The sequence below is a fragment of the Peromyscus maniculatus genome, chromosome 20 (genome assembly GCF_049852395.1).
Source record: "Peromyscus maniculatus bairdii isolate BWxNUB_F1_BW_parent chromosome 20, HU_Pman_BW_mat_3.1, whole genome shotgun sequence".
NCBI classification, from domain to species: domain Eukaryota; kingdom Metazoa; phylum Chordata; class Mammalia; order Rodentia; family Cricetidae; genus Peromyscus; species Peromyscus maniculatus.
This window is the reverse complement of record NC_134871.1, coordinates 13,820,242-13,836,540: the sequence shown is the minus strand read 5'-3', so window position 1 is coordinate 13,836,540 and position 16,299 is coordinate 13,820,242.

Here is a 16,299-nt window from a genome sequence, read left to right as displayed (position 1 = left end):
TCGCAGAGGCTTGAGGCAGGGGGAAGGGCTTGGACCTGCTTCTGCTGAATGTACCAGGCTTTGCTGACTCCCTATGGGAGGCCTTACATTTTTGTAGGAGGAAAATGGGGGGTGATTCAGGAAGGGAAGAATAGAGGGGTAAGAGGAGGGAAGAGGGGGATCTTAATTGGTATGTAAAATGAATAAAAATTTTCTTAATAATAAAAAATAGACTTTCCAGAGTACATGAAAATCCAGCAGTCACTATTGAGAAAATATAGTAGATTTTATTACACATCCTATGGATAACCTTGTGTTTTTCTTTCTTGACGTTACATAAACATTTTTCACTAAAGTCTCTTTGGCCATTCTTGTGGGAGGATAAGAACTGAAAAACATCAGTAAGATGGAAAGGATGTTTGTAGTGCCTGTAATATATAGTAGGTATTATACTTGATACTTACAAAATGCTACTTTATTGGGCTATATTTTTTCTGAAGAAAATCTTTATTCAGCTAGTGTGACCTGCTTATAGAAGTTAGTGAAAAAATAAAGAAAAAGAATTAATATGTTTATTGATTTCACTCAGGGTAATAAAAAGACATTCAAAATTTATAGGATGATCTTATTGGTGCTTCACTAGAAATGGTCCATAAGGTCAATTATTGTTCTTATTTCTATTGACATGCCCCATCGAGAAAAGTAATTTAGGATAACTTCAAGGTCATCAGGAGATAAAAAGGTTTCTTAGGCTTATCAAACTTATCATAACCATTGTGTTTTTTATTATGCACTAACAAACTCTAACAAAGATGAAACTGAAATTTGAATTAACTCTAAATATGCTCATCAGTAGGCATTCTTCAAGAAGGCAGCTAATACATAATAGGTCTGCCAATATAGTATGTAGATTGTGAAAGGCAACTTCAGCAATAAAACTGAATGACCTGAGATAAGGAGAGAGAGCATGGCTCAGACAATGGATCTTATTTCACTCATAAAATTTGAATAAAAAGGAAATAAAATGTCAGATACTCTTATAATGGTACTAAAGAAGAGTGTTACTGCAAAAATATAGTTCTCATACTGCACATGAGACAGAGAAAACTAAGTAAAATAGAAAAGTGCTCATTAATACATTACACCTGTCGTGTGCATTTTATTTTAAAATTCAACTTCTTTACTTTCTACATATTCACATTTTGAAATAAAATTATGATGTAATTGAAAACCATGAAGGAGAATTTGCATACACCCGATTTACACAGAATAACACCCTTAGAGGATGCCTACCTCATTCTACTTAGAAAGCCTTAAAATAATTGCTGGGGAACCCGTCCCCAGAGGCCTGCCCCTCTTTCTATTTTAACATAAACTCATGGTGATAAATGAAAGACTGAGTGAGAGAAAATTATGGGAATGTGGAAATAAAGAAAACCAATGGCAACTGTGCCATGCTTCAGGCTCTGTAGCCAGTTCACTCACTTGCATACAAAGATGGCTCTTTGAAGGCAGAGATATTGATTGTTGAGCTTCAGAGACAGCACACTTTGAATTGTGATCTAACATCTAACACATTGGCAGACATTTTCTAGTAGGCAAGATCTTTAAAATGGCAAAAAAAGTCCTTTCTTGTTTGAATTTTTAAGCTCTATTTGGTGATGCTACTATACTTTAGGTTGAACTCTTAAAAAAATACAGAACTTTTGTGGTGAATTCTGAAAAATGAAGGCTTTTATTATATACCTCAAGTACCTACTCAAAAGCTACAATGAGATCCAAAAGAAAAAAATAATTCAAAAAAACAAAAAACTAACAGGCATAAGCATCACCACCTGTGCCATTTGAGATCCAATGAAAGAAGATGAGCACTTGTATTTGAAATTGCTTATATAAACATAGTTGCTCAATTGATGTAGACCCTAAGCGATTGGGGAGATATATGAAAGAGGGGAGTAAAGAGGACTCTCTATAATATTTTCTCCACAAAGGAATCAAGAAGAAAAGAGATGTTGTGTAAAAAAAAAAAGTTGAAGAAAAATTAGGAAATAAACATTGCTCCCCTAAGGTTGATGAATTTATTTTTAAATTGTTTGAAAATGATCATTGAGGAATAGATAGTTCAGTCAATAGTCTCAAAATATCTAGCTTGTGAAAACCTTAATATGTGAATTAGTAGGAAAGGAGTTAGAAAAGAGAAGTGTTGATAAACCAGATAATCACTGTGTGTCTGATTAGACGGTATCACATTGGTATAGCTACTGCTGATTTTGTTTCCTTTATGCTTGAGAAAAACAGAGAAGGTGAGTTTACCTTATGAAGTAAAAATGAGAAGTTATATAATTGTGATATAGGTAAGCACATCAAAATGTGGACATATCAATTTCATAAATTGCTTAGAAATTTATTTTTAAGTTGTATTTATTATTTTTAGCATGTGTGTTTTAGGGAGAGAGAAAGAGGTAGAAAGACAGAGAGACAGTGACCTAAAGACGGTACACATTATTCTGCATCACCTGTGTTGAATATAGAGGACAGCTTTCAGGTGCTGGATTCTCTCCTTCCACTTTTATTTCAGGAGTTCAATCTATGTCATCAGCGTTTCGCAGCCATCTTTTGTCTGTGCAGAGCCATCTTTCTGATCCAAATCAGAAATTTCCTGTGGAAGTTCACCATCTGTATATGGTGCATTTACAATAAGGTCAGTAGGTATTACTTGAATTACTTTGAACAATCAAAGTAACATTATATCTAAAAGAAGCAATATATAATGACTGAATTAAATTTTTACTCTTAGGGTGCTGGAGAGATGGCTTCTTGTTTCAAATCACTCGGTCCACCGATGACCTTGTTTCTATTCCCAGACACCACATGATGGCGCACCACTCACTCTAACTCCAGTACCAGAGGAGACACCACCCTTTTTTTGACTTCCAAGAGCAGTTGACACACAAAAGAGCAACAGACATACATGCAAGCAAAATACTTCTCCATATAAAAGACACAAAAAATAAATCTTTAATTAAAATTTTATTGCCAGAAATCCACAAAGATACCTCCACTATAGACTACTGGCAATGGTCAAGAGAGTGCCTGAGCTAACCTACTCTGGTGATCAGATGACTGAACACCCTAACTGTCATGATAGAACTCTCATCCAGTGACTGATGGAATTAGATTCAGAGATCCACGGCCAAGCCCCAGGTGGAGCTCCAGGAGTCCAATCAGTGCAAGAGAGGGGGGATTATATGAGTACGAAATGTTGAGACCATGATTGGAAAAAGCACAGGGACAAATAGACAAACTAGCGGAAACACATGAACTGTGAACCAATAGCTGAGGAGCCCCCATGGAATTGGACCAGGCCCTCTGGATAAGTGAGACAGTTGATTAGCTTGAACTGTTTGGGAGGCCCTAGGCAGTGGGACTGGGACCTGTCCTTGGTGCATGAGCTGGCTTTTTGGCACCTAGGGCCTATGCTGAGACACTTTGCTCAGCCTTGGTGCAGGGAGGAGGGGACTGGACCTGCCTCAGCTGAATCTACCAGGCTGGGCTGACCCCCAGGGGAGACCTTGCCTTGGAGGAGGTGGGAGTGAGGGGTGGGTTGAGGGGGAAGGCTAGGGGGTGGGAGGAGGGAGGACAGGGGAATCTGTGGCTGATATGTAAAATTAAATAAATTATAAAATAAAAATATTTAAAAATTATTACTATAATGTATTATGTACAAAAAATAAAAGGAAGTTTATAAACTCTCATTTTATGGTGTCATCACAAATTTTAACATAGCAATTTTATCTAAAATTAACAAAATAATTTATCAACACTCTTGGTAGAATATCTACATGTATTCACACAATTATTTGCAACAGGAAAAAATATTCTCAGTAGAAGATTTATTTTACTTATATACATTATTTCCAACAGGAAATATTTTATGTTTTTCTTGAAGGAAATTGGAAAGTAGGATTAGAAAGAGTCAAATCTCTTAAAATGTTTTAATTTCAATATTTGACAATCTAAAGCAGCAATTTTTAGATCACTTTACTGCAGTATAATTTACATTCATAAAAATCACCTGTTTTAGACTCATATGATATTTTCTTTAAAATTTTGCCTGATGAATAATGAAATCAGTAAGCAATAATTTTTCTTAATGCCTCTTTTTAAAATTTAATGTTTTGAAATTTACACTTTAAGAATGATGTTTTATTACTTCTCTAACAATTTTCTTCTTTTCTTTGTAACCTATACTCTAAAATGAGTGTTCTATACACATTAAATTGAATTATTAAAGTTTTTTCTCTTCCTTAAAATGAAATGTGAAATTGTGAAGTTGATGTTTTACCTTTCATTCTCAGAATATCTCACCAATTATGTATACAGCTATTTCTGGAAATGTTCATACACAATGCTAAGAATTCCACAAAAATATATTTTAATGTAAATATTATGAAGCCTAAATTCTCAATTATGCCATAACTAGATTTGTGATTAAACCAGAAATTTATATATATACACATTTAGCATTTGAATTTTTAAAGAAATTATGAATTGATTATGTATTATAAGTTCTACTATAAGCTCATTTCCAGCTCCAGACTAATTATTTCAAAGATGTTTATGACTAAAAATAAAAACAAGTGCCTTTCCAAATAGTAGTAACGGCAATATCTTGTTTCTTTCAGTAATAATCATATATTTAAAATTGATAAAATTCCACAAAATCTATAAGCAATATATTTTATTTTGAGTATGAAATTCTCTTAAGAGTTAAATGTTATACACATTTTATCAACAATGTGAAATTCTGCCTTGCTTGTATTCTTACTGACACCTCAGACGGTTAGTAAGTATGAAAGCTATTTAAATAATCAGGCAGTGATTGATAACTTACTTGTTGAAATATTTCAGAAGTAATGGTGGAATAAACATTTATCTATATAGTTATTTTTTCAAAGGTCAAATGCAAAGTCAATACTGAATAAACTACCTGAGTCTAATGGACTATAGAGACTGATCTTCATATCTTTGTACCCCGATTCTTTGTTTGTACAATGCATTTTCTTCGTGTTGCTTTCCTTACAGCTTACAGTCTGTGCTTTTGCGCATTTCCATCATTTCCCGTCCTCTAAATTTTTCATTTGTCTATTTTATTATCTTCAGTTTTAGTTAACTTTCAAATTCATCACAAATATTGAGAGTGCAGAAAAGGTGTCTATAAATTATTTTCTCAGTGGCATGTAGGATGCCATCTTGTCAACTTGTCAGAATTTAGAATCAGGGAAGACACACACCTTAGGCAAGTATGTGAGAGTGGTCTCAGAAAGGCTTAAGTGAGGAGGAAAGACCCACTTTGAGTGTGAGTGGCACCATACCACTGACTGCAGTTTGGGGCTAAATTACTATGAGGAAGTAGGATGAGCACTTACATTCTGCTCCCTGATGGGACAAAATGTCCAGTTGACAGACAACCCTCATGCTGCATACCACCGTGTCTCCTAAAACATAGGTTTTTACCCCTCCTTTAAACTCTGAACCAAAAATACATCATTTCTCTTCATTTAACAGGAATTTTGGAATAGCAATGAGAAAAATCCCCCAGTTCATCTTAATAATTATTTCAAGTTGTATTATTATTTACATACCCATTAAAGAATTGTATTTCAGCCTTCCTTTTCCTAAGAACTGGGAAATATTATGTTTCTTTATTAATTCTGCATTGATATTTGTAACTTTCTTTCTAATCTTAATTCTATATTTCTCCATAAATAAATAATTTTGGTAAATGTTCATAAGGAAAGTAAAAAGAAATATAGAATCTGATCTCACTTTTTTATGATTTCTTTCTTTGTAATCATTTGAATCAGATTATGATTGATTCTTTTGTCAAGTTTTCTTTGCCACCATGGGAGATCACCATTTTTAGGAGAATAAAATCCTTCTTTGTTGACATTCTTCAATCTGATATAGAAAGTTGGTGTCATTATAGTTGATTTCTAGTACTTAATGTGAAGCAATGGAATTTGATTGATTTCTACTAGTTCCAAGTTCTTCTTGTCTCAGCCAACATGGTTAAAAGAAAAATAGAGGTAAAATTATATCATGTCATGATGCTGATGTTTAATTTCTCAATCTAGAGTTCCCTGCTAACTACCAGTTCACTGGTAATTCATCACATTTATGTAGAGTATGATACTATATTAGCCAGTTCCTGCCAGCCAGTACTGTGGCTAAGGTGTGCTAGTCAAAGGAATTTCAACTTTACTCTCTGCATCATGTAAATATTATTTATTTATTTATTTATATATCATTATTAGATATCAGATTGTATAAATACTGGAAGTAATTGTCATATTATTTTACACAAAACATAAAATTTGTATTTTTAATTATAAATTAAAGTTAAAATTAATGTCAGATTTATGTTTTCTTCCTTATTCATTAGTCATATTAAAGTTAAATATGTGGCTGTATCACCAAGATTGATGAAAGCGTAGATAGTTACAAATATGTTCTGCTTTGCAATACAGGTCAACATTAGGGAATTGCTGGGTTCTTCAATTCTGTTCCTGAAAAGTGATAACAGTGTCAGTATGAATGACAGCCAGTAATCTGATGTCTCTGTCCAAGGATAGGAGGAAGGAGGTTGCTGTGACGATAGAGTCATTTACTCATTCTCTGTGACCTAACGATAATACTGTTGGCATTGAAGTAGACATAGAGAGAGTTTACATACTCAATACCGGGGGAATCTAAGCTGCTGCAAAACTTTAAAGTGCTTAAGCATTTAGAATGCAAAAGGACTTCACTTTGGTTGACCAAATCAAGAAATTAAATTGAAACACACACACACACACACACACACACACACACACACACACACACAAAATCAACAATACAGTTGAAAATGTTTAAGTGTATTTATCCTAGCTTTTTAGTGGCTCTGATAATGTTCTTGTTTTTGTTTTTCATTTTGTATTTTTTATTGATGATGCTGGTGGTTAGATTTCTTTGTTTATGTTGCAGTCTATATTGACTTATGGGCTTACTCTGTAGCTCAGTCTGATGTGGAACTTACTTCGTAGCCCACTCTGGCCTAAAATGCCTGGTAACCACTATGCTTCAGGTGTCATGGTATTGGGATAACAGACAGGAATTACTGAACCAAACATCTTTGTTTTGAGGCAGAGTCAACTACTTATCACCAAGTGCCCTTGAATTACAACCATCCTGTCTCAATCTCCCAAGTAATGAGATAACAGGTTATGGGCTACTCTACATGGAAAATTAGTGACTTTCATTTTGTCACATTAATCAAATACAACTTATTCTGCCACAAAAGGTTCTTTTGGACTTCATATTCCTAGAGAGTCACAATATTTTGTAGTTAAAATTTAAACCTAATATGCTTCAAATATTTTTCACTGTTTAGCCCTAACTATATACCATAGTTACTGGCATAACTTCAGAATTATACTCATCATATTGTAATCACACAATGTACTTTTCATTATTGGATTAGAAAATTTTTATCAAGTTATTTTAGGTAATTTTAAGAATAGTGAAGCTTAATGATCTATAATTGAATGAGTAAAAGTTATTTTTTAAAACAAATGACTCTAATAGGAATTGAAAATTTTAATGTCATTTGGCATTTTAATTTGGATAATAATCAATTTTAAAGTATTTATCTGTTGTGTTTAGAATTAACCATATATGACATGAGCTCACAAAAGTGCATATAAAATATTTGTAAAAGGAAATAAATTCTGAAGGATTCCAATTCATGTATGCTTGCTTAAAACAAATTGTGTACCAAAGTAGCTATGACTTCAACCAACCTGCTAAAAGTTATAAAACTTCACTATACAAATTGAAAATTAAATTATAAAATTTGTACAAAGTTTGAGGAAAATAGGTTTTATAATTACATATGAAGACATTAGGCCTATGAAATTTAAGCCACATTCACATCTACTATATAATAAATAAGATTTGCTTTATCACAAAATGAAATAAAATTGTTAATTTTTTATGTAAAACATTTTTTAAGATTCTTATTTTCAAAACTATCATATTTACTTTTTGATTCCAAACTGAAAATATATCAGAGGTAGTTAACATAAAAGGAATGCTTCAGTCTATTATTATTGTATTGTCATGCTTATCAGTTTCTACAAAATTTTCTTTCTTCTTGTAATTTTTATGCATCTTATAAGTTTACCCTTAGTTTTATCAATTCTATTACTATTTAATCTCACAGCTCACACTCCTGATTTCATTGCTATTTTCCTGAATTGGCTGTCACTGTTCCAAATAATTTGGGGATAAGAAGTCTTCAAATTTTGTGATACTAATGAATAATTTTTATTATTCAAAGAATTATGTTTAATGTGATACATTCCCTAAACTAGATAAACTTGACTTTATTTTATTATCTTATTAAATGTTAACATCAAGACTAAACTATGAAAGGAATTGTTATAAACAGTATGCAAACATGTATTTATTGAAATTTATTTTTATCAGCTGTTTAATGACTAATATAAAATATTGTTTGTGAAGTATTCTATAGTAGGAATTGGTCATCAAAGGTATATAATAAGATATGCTTATAAGTAGAAAATTACTGAGAAATTTTCCTACTGTACATGAGATGAAAATATAGCCACTGAAATAACAAATGAGCATGTATTAAACATAATTTCTCACCTAAGCAAGTATTTTTTTTATCTAGATTGAAATAAAATTATGTTATCAAGAGTGAGTAGAGCATTTTCTTGTATCCTTCTTGATTTGATCTGTTTCCAAGTTGAATAGTTGATAGATAGAGGTAGATTGATGTGCAGATATTCTATCTTTAAACCTCTTCCACATGTGTCAAATTCATACAGAATATGTTATGCTATGTTTTTGTAGAATTGTCCTCTGTCAACCACAGTATTAGAAGTAAGGTCATGAGGACACAATGAGGTTTCAAATAAGAGTCTGAAGTTGACTTATAGGGATTGAGTATCATTGGAAAAAAAATAAGAGAACGATTCTAAACATAACAAAAGTATAAAACAGCATGGCAGAAGAAAAGAAGCAGGTGTGCACATAGCACGCTGCAGAAATGCAATGTACTGAAATGCAAGCAGGGAGATATACTTCTGCTTCCAACAATATGGCTCAAAGGATGATATTTATATTGCATATTAGAGATAAAATGTGTAAAGCTGTTAATTTTTATGATGGACAGGGAGGGCAGCACCCAATCTTGTCAAAGCTGCTCACAACTAGGGAAATTAAGTAATTGGATTCATTCATTAATTCTCAATTACTGTTTTCTGGCATATGTTAGAGAATGCAATGATTATGTGTCTTATGATGTCCAAACCTGAAGGGACACATGAAATTGTTTCTGGTTCTGTAGTTTTAAAGTCTTGCTTCTCCAGGTGGCCAATGTTGAGAAATTCCTCTAAAATAGAACCATTTTCATATTTTCATGTCAGTAGACATTTTGTTTTGGTGGAAGTCATAGTAATCTCAGGTACCATGCTGTGCCCATCTGCATCTCAAATTATGAAACAGCCTTAAATCCACTACAGACTTTAGCACAAATATGATATCATGTTTATTTGAGTATGACTGCATAGATATTTTAAAAATTTTATGACATATAAGTTAATATGAGATTATTAATGTATATTATTTTATTAAGCTAATGAAACATAGATACTCATTTAAAATATATAATTTAATATATATTAAGAGTGAGATTACAGGAGACAAACACAAATTATTAAATCTAAATGTGAAGGTATTGTAATGGAAAATACTGTAGTACTTTTAAATTATATTTCAGACTTCAAAAGTGCCAGAATCAATATACAGAGCACACAAACATAAACATGTACTAAAGAAACCCATATAATAAATAATCACAAGACTACCCACTGTGGTGATATTTTATTTGTGCTGAAGTTTGATATTTTATTTGTATGTTAATAAATAAAGTTTGCCTGGAGATCAGAGGTCATATAGGCAGCCATAAACAGAAGTCAGGTGGTGGTAGCACATGCCCTTAAACCGATCACATGACAGACAGAGTCCCCGTGTGTTTAAGGACACTGCCAAGTGTGGTGACACATGCCTTTAATCCGAGTACCAACCATAGAGACCTGGAGGTCTGTATAGACAGGTAGTGACAAGGAAGTCAAGTGGCTGGGTTAACAGCCAATGAGAAGGCAGAACAGCAATAAAGGTACAGGTTAGACAGGAAGCTGGGTCACATGCTCGCTTGGGAAGCTACGGCAACATGACGAGCTAAGGTTCGTCAGTGGCTATTTGCTATTTCTCTGACCTCTATGGCTATCACCCCTGTATTTGAATCTGTGTTTCTTATTTAATAAGAATGTTTAGAAATTTGTCTACAATCCACTATCATGAAAGAGGATACAGGTAGTAGGAAGTAACTCTCCAACTGATATTTGAATTAACAATAAAAATTGGTTATGAAAGCAGAGGACACTACCAGAAATTATTAGAATGTAGTGACAATGTAAGCTGAACAAGCATCATACATATAATAACTTCTGAATATTTATAGTATAAATATTATATATATAAACTACATTTTATATATAATATACATACACACACATAGATTAACATAATACAAGAATACATAAACAACACTATAATGCATTAACACTCAAATTGCTAGAGCAACAGAATAAAGAAAATGCATATGACAGGTCTAGGTTGCCAAACAATGGCTTTCTGCAAGTTGGAGAAGCTTAGAACATAGACTGTTCAGTCCTCATGGAGAGAGAACTCAACATGTCCAATCCAATCCTGATGATCTGTGGCGACATTGGTTTTGAGTCAGTATAGAAAGCTGAAGTATTTTCAGTCAGCTGTTAGTGAAGGATGTTAGCAAAGGTCACAAATACTCACTCAAGAAGAGGCTAAGGCAGGGAGGAGATTGTGTTTTACTTTGACATCCTGGCAGTTAATCTTGCTTGTCAACTTGTCAGGATCTGGAATTAACTATGCTATGTGTTCCTGGTTGACTTTCTGGTGGCTTTCCCAGGAAGAACTGACTGTGCCAAAAAGACTCCCCAGAAGTGGGCAATACTACCTGATGAGTTCCCCAGATACTGAGTTGAGAGAAAAAAAAAAGAACTGTGTTGCTTGCTTGTCATCTTTATTTTTTCATGGACATCAAGTTCCTGCTCCCTCAGCCATTCAATGGGGACTGAAGATCAATGGTCTCAGAAATCTTCCATTCCTTCAGCAAAAAATGAGGACGGCTGAGGTAACTAACTTGCCCTTTAAAATGGATTTTATTCACATGTAGGCACATGTGAACCCAGCCTCTATGGATGGTCAGCAACTCTAGCAATTCACCATCTATATAAAAATGTATGTACATATTATATCTTTTGTTTTTCTAGATATCAGCTTGATATAGGCCTTTTTATATCTGGGTGCTCATGGAAGGAATGTCCACAAAGGGTCCTTCCTCATTCAGTTAATACTTTCCAGAAAACCAGTTAGATAATAATTGCAAGTTCCATTGACAATCAAGATTGACAGTAATTCATAATATACCTACAATGTTTATGATTCGAGTGTACTTTCTATTTCTTTGTGTTGTGCTTTCTCAAGGGACTTCATGCCATAGTTTGATAACTATTAAAACAACTTATTTTTTTTTAGTTTTGCATTATTAGTTACAATAAATTTTAGGGCTATGAATGCAATTTAGTTTATTTTTGGTAGCATGCTTGCTTGTCATAAATGAAATGCTGGGTTCAGTCCCCAACATCACGTACACAGGGTATTGTAGAGCACTTGGGAAGTGGAGGTAGATGGATCAGAACTCAATTGCCAGTTGGCTTCCTAGTGAGTTTAAGGCTGTTCTCATTTAATAAGATTTTCCCAACAAAAGTAGAGTTGACTATTGTATGTCTGAAAGGACTGTGGAATTGAATGTAGTTTCAAAAGCTGAATTTCTATCATTGAATTTAAGTTACTGCTTCTCGCTGATGCTTTTCTGACTTGGCAACTGCAGTGGGTTTTTTTTTTCTTTTCTGATACTCCTGTCCTTATCCCTGGCACCTTTTCCATTTCCAACCCCCACTGGTGGCATCCGGTGTGATTTATGTCCTTTATTTTGATATACTTGTAGCTCATTCTATTTTTTCAAAAAAAAAATCGTTTCAACTTTCATATGTTTCACAGAATATTCTTTCCTGACATATATACAATTTTGCTATTATTTTAGTTTTATTATTTTGTTATATTTTGCTTTATAAATAAAATACAAATTTGCAATTAATATTTTCCGTTAAACATTATGCACAATTTATTTTTCTTGAAACAGTTCTCTGCGGCTAAGTATAGCACTAAGTATTTACTGGGGAAATGCAAACTTTTTTTGGTATGAGTGCTACTAAGTCAGTGGACTTCAACCTTCTGCCTCCATACACTGCTCTGTCTTTTCATTATTTCAAAATGAACTTAAACTCAGATATATGTGAATAAAATTATTTATAGAAGTTCATGTTTAAAAAATAAATAAAAGTTCATGTTCATTTCAAACTTTGAATTTTGCCATTAAGTTATCCCACTAATATGAAAAGGTAATCAATCCACATATCAAATATCTCTGAAATGTGGGAAGATTCCCATCTTCACCTCTGAAATAACTAAAGCTTCTTTAAAGTCAGCTCGTTGGATTCATGCCAATGTAGACTCAAGTTTTGCTGCAGGATAAGAAATCCAAAAATAGAATGCAAGTAGTTTTTAAGTTCAATGTAAAATTTTTAGTTGCTACAAAGAGTCACACTTTTTAAAATCTTTAAATACATTTCTTAAGGACTATTCAGATAATTTTGAGGATTTTAACTTTATACTTACTCTCTGAGATAACTTAGTGTTCATATCACATTGACAAGTTGATAGCAAAATATTCTTCACAGATGTTTTCACCCCTTCTGGGCCATGGCATATGGTCTGTCCAGTAGACCTACATACATTGCTGAATCAGTGACTAATTGTTGTCTTAAAGATAATATATATATTCTTTAATTCAATAACATCACTTTTCTCCCTGCCTCTGTCTTCTCACTGACACTCTACTTTTGACCTTTGGGCTTGTGTTTAAGTTTTGATGCTGTTTAATCTTTAGTGATATAATTAACTTTGCAGCGTTCCCTAGTTAACTCACATGGGTGAAACTGCTTTTCACATATATAAATTCCAGAGACAGTAGATATTGTTTTGCCACTTCTCCTTTAATTAGACCTCACCTTTGATGGATAGATTTACAGAACTCGTTGTCCCTGTTTACTTCTAATATTTGCATAGAATAGATATATCCATTTTCCATTGCTTCTGTAAATTACCACTGAGTCAATGACCTAATTTGACATTGATTAGTCATCTTGCAATTTTCAAGGTCAAGTGTCTGAAACAAATGTGGGAACCCTTATGAGTTGTTAACATAGCTGAACTGAATTCTGCATCTACAAACCATCTGCTTTTCTTAGTAGATGCCTCTAGTTCTCCACCCGTGCTCCATTCTCATCCAGGAGTGCAACCTGCTCTATGGACTATTCTTATTCAAAATAAAAATCACCCCAACTCTTCTCCATGACTGTGATCGTCCCTCCTCCTCAACAGTGGCGAAACAGCTTTTCACATTTTTTACACAGATTATCCAATATAATATCTACAGTTTAAATTTTCTAGTTTAATGATAATTATCTTGATCCACTTCTTCTATAGGAGAAGGACCTGAGGATCAGAACAAGGACACATTTGGGGAGTCACTATTTCAGATACCATAATATCTAAATGCAATTGTGCAATATTTGTAGCATTCCAGAATACTGATTTTCCTTGTTAGGTGTTTAAAAAACTCTTTCTTAGATTCTCTTTTCCCTCCCTTTATCTTGCATTTGTTGTACATCTGCTTTTGTTTTGCATGCAACATTTTACTTTATTCACCCCCCTTTCTCAAGTTTAGGATATCTCATTGCACAGGTAATTTGAGGCAGCCATTTAAGAATTATTTGGCATTTTGTGAATTAAAACAAAGTTAAGGCCCATATTATTTATATTTAAAATATAAGAAGATTAATGAGAATGCATATGTATATAATCATAGTTCTTAGTCAGGAAAATTTAATATCAATATTATTGGAATTAATCTTGTAGGCTGGAGATATGATTCATTAGTTAAGAGCACTGAATGACTTTTCCAGAAGCGGTTTTAAATGAGAGCACATATAGAGAAGTTTAAAACCATTTCCAGTTTCAGTCCAGAAGACCCAAAACCTCTCTGGCTTCTGTGGGTATTGCATAAAAAATGCTCACACAGATGGGCAGTGGTGGCACACGCCTTTAATCCCAGCACTCAGGAGGCAGAGCCAGGCAGATCTCTGTGAGTTCGAGGCCAGCCTGGTCTACAGAGTGAGATCCAGGACAGGCACCAAAACTACACAGAGAAACCCTGTTTTGAAAAAACAAAACAAAACCAAACAAATTACTCACACACATCCATGTAGGCAAAACACCTATATAGATAAAAATAAAGTAAATTTGTTATTTTTATAATCTACTCAGCAAAATGTTTTTCTGTTCAATTCATTTAATATATCTGTGTAATAAGTTAAATATACATTTGGTACTTGAAGTATTACTTATATTCTCCTCTCTATACCCATTTTACCTGAATCATAATCTTCTATTCTGTGAAAATATGTTTACACTTTATTTTTCTTCAAGTAAAGCATGTGCATAATTAATGAAGGTTAAGAAATGAGCTACATAATTTTCAAGAGCTTTCATGATTATATCTAGTAGATAGACTGTGAAAAGATAGATAGATAGATAGATAGATAGATAGATAGATAGATGATAGATAGATGTATGATTATATAGATAAATATTCCAAACCAGTTCTTTCATGGAAGAATGAATGTCTCATCATAAACATTAGAGTCACTGACACCATCTATTGTTCTATTTTCTTCTATATATTAAGGAAACATATGTATTTTAAAAGTTGACATTGTGCAAAATACCAAAGTGATATTATGAATTAGTATTTAATGGTATTTCATTCTATTGTTCTACAATAATATATGCATTATTTTATAGAATAACTCCTTACATGAATGTGTGAAATATTTGGTAAATAGCTGAAGTAGTTTAAATGGATATAGATAAGGAAAGGTATATGTAACAAAAAGACTTACAAAAATGAGGCAGATATAAAAATGATCATGGTGCACATAATATATAAAAAGTATTGCTAAGCGCTTTACACATAAAATGTACCTCATTTCTTCTTCAACGCTGCATTATTTTTTCTTTATTATTATATTTCTTTATCTTTGAAACTGGAAATTCATCAACAACCACATTAAATTTGTTACCATAGCTATTTTTTTTAAGCTTGGAAATCCTTAGTGCACTGTGGAAATTAATTTTTAAGGTAGCTTCCACAATATTTTTATAAAGGTAAGTGAGATATACACATAAAACTTCCCTAGTATCATCTGAATTTTTTAAAAGTAATTTTCCTACTTATTCTTGGTGAGATTTAACTGAATTTACTTTGGAAATACTTTTGTAAATGAGATTGTGTCATTATGTAAAAGACACCCAATGTTTTTTCAACATGTAACAATGATCTGTGTCTTCATAACATGTCTTAAATAGTTGTACAAACTTATTTTTGAACACCTTAAATTATCTCCTTCAATCTTAAAAACATACCAATTGAGATTTATCAGGATGATTTGCTGTGTCCATTGTTACAATAAATGCTGGCAGACACTGAACCTGTAATCAAATGATATGATCAAGGGTTTAAAACTTACATGAATCAGATAATCATTGAAGCATGAATCTACTGTAAATAGATGTGTTGCATTGAGGTTAGTTTCAAGAATCTATTAGGAACTATGCTAATACTTTTGTTATGATTAATGTTTGTTAATTATTTTTAAATTGTACTCTAAATACCTGTAAAGACAGAAGAGATATTAAATTACCCACAATATGACCAAGCTCAATTTTATGCACTGAATAAAAGTTCATTAGCTTTATAATTTTTCATCACTTTGATAAACACTTGAGGAAGTAACATAAATTAGGGGAAAATTGTTTCCTGAACTTTATTAATCATAGAAAATTATATCAGAATATCACTTAGCATCGGCATTTTCTAATTGTTTTAATTCTTTCAAATAGTCTTAGAGGAAAATCATGCCAAGAGCAAACAGAGTTCTGTTCCTTGAATCTCATTATATATATATA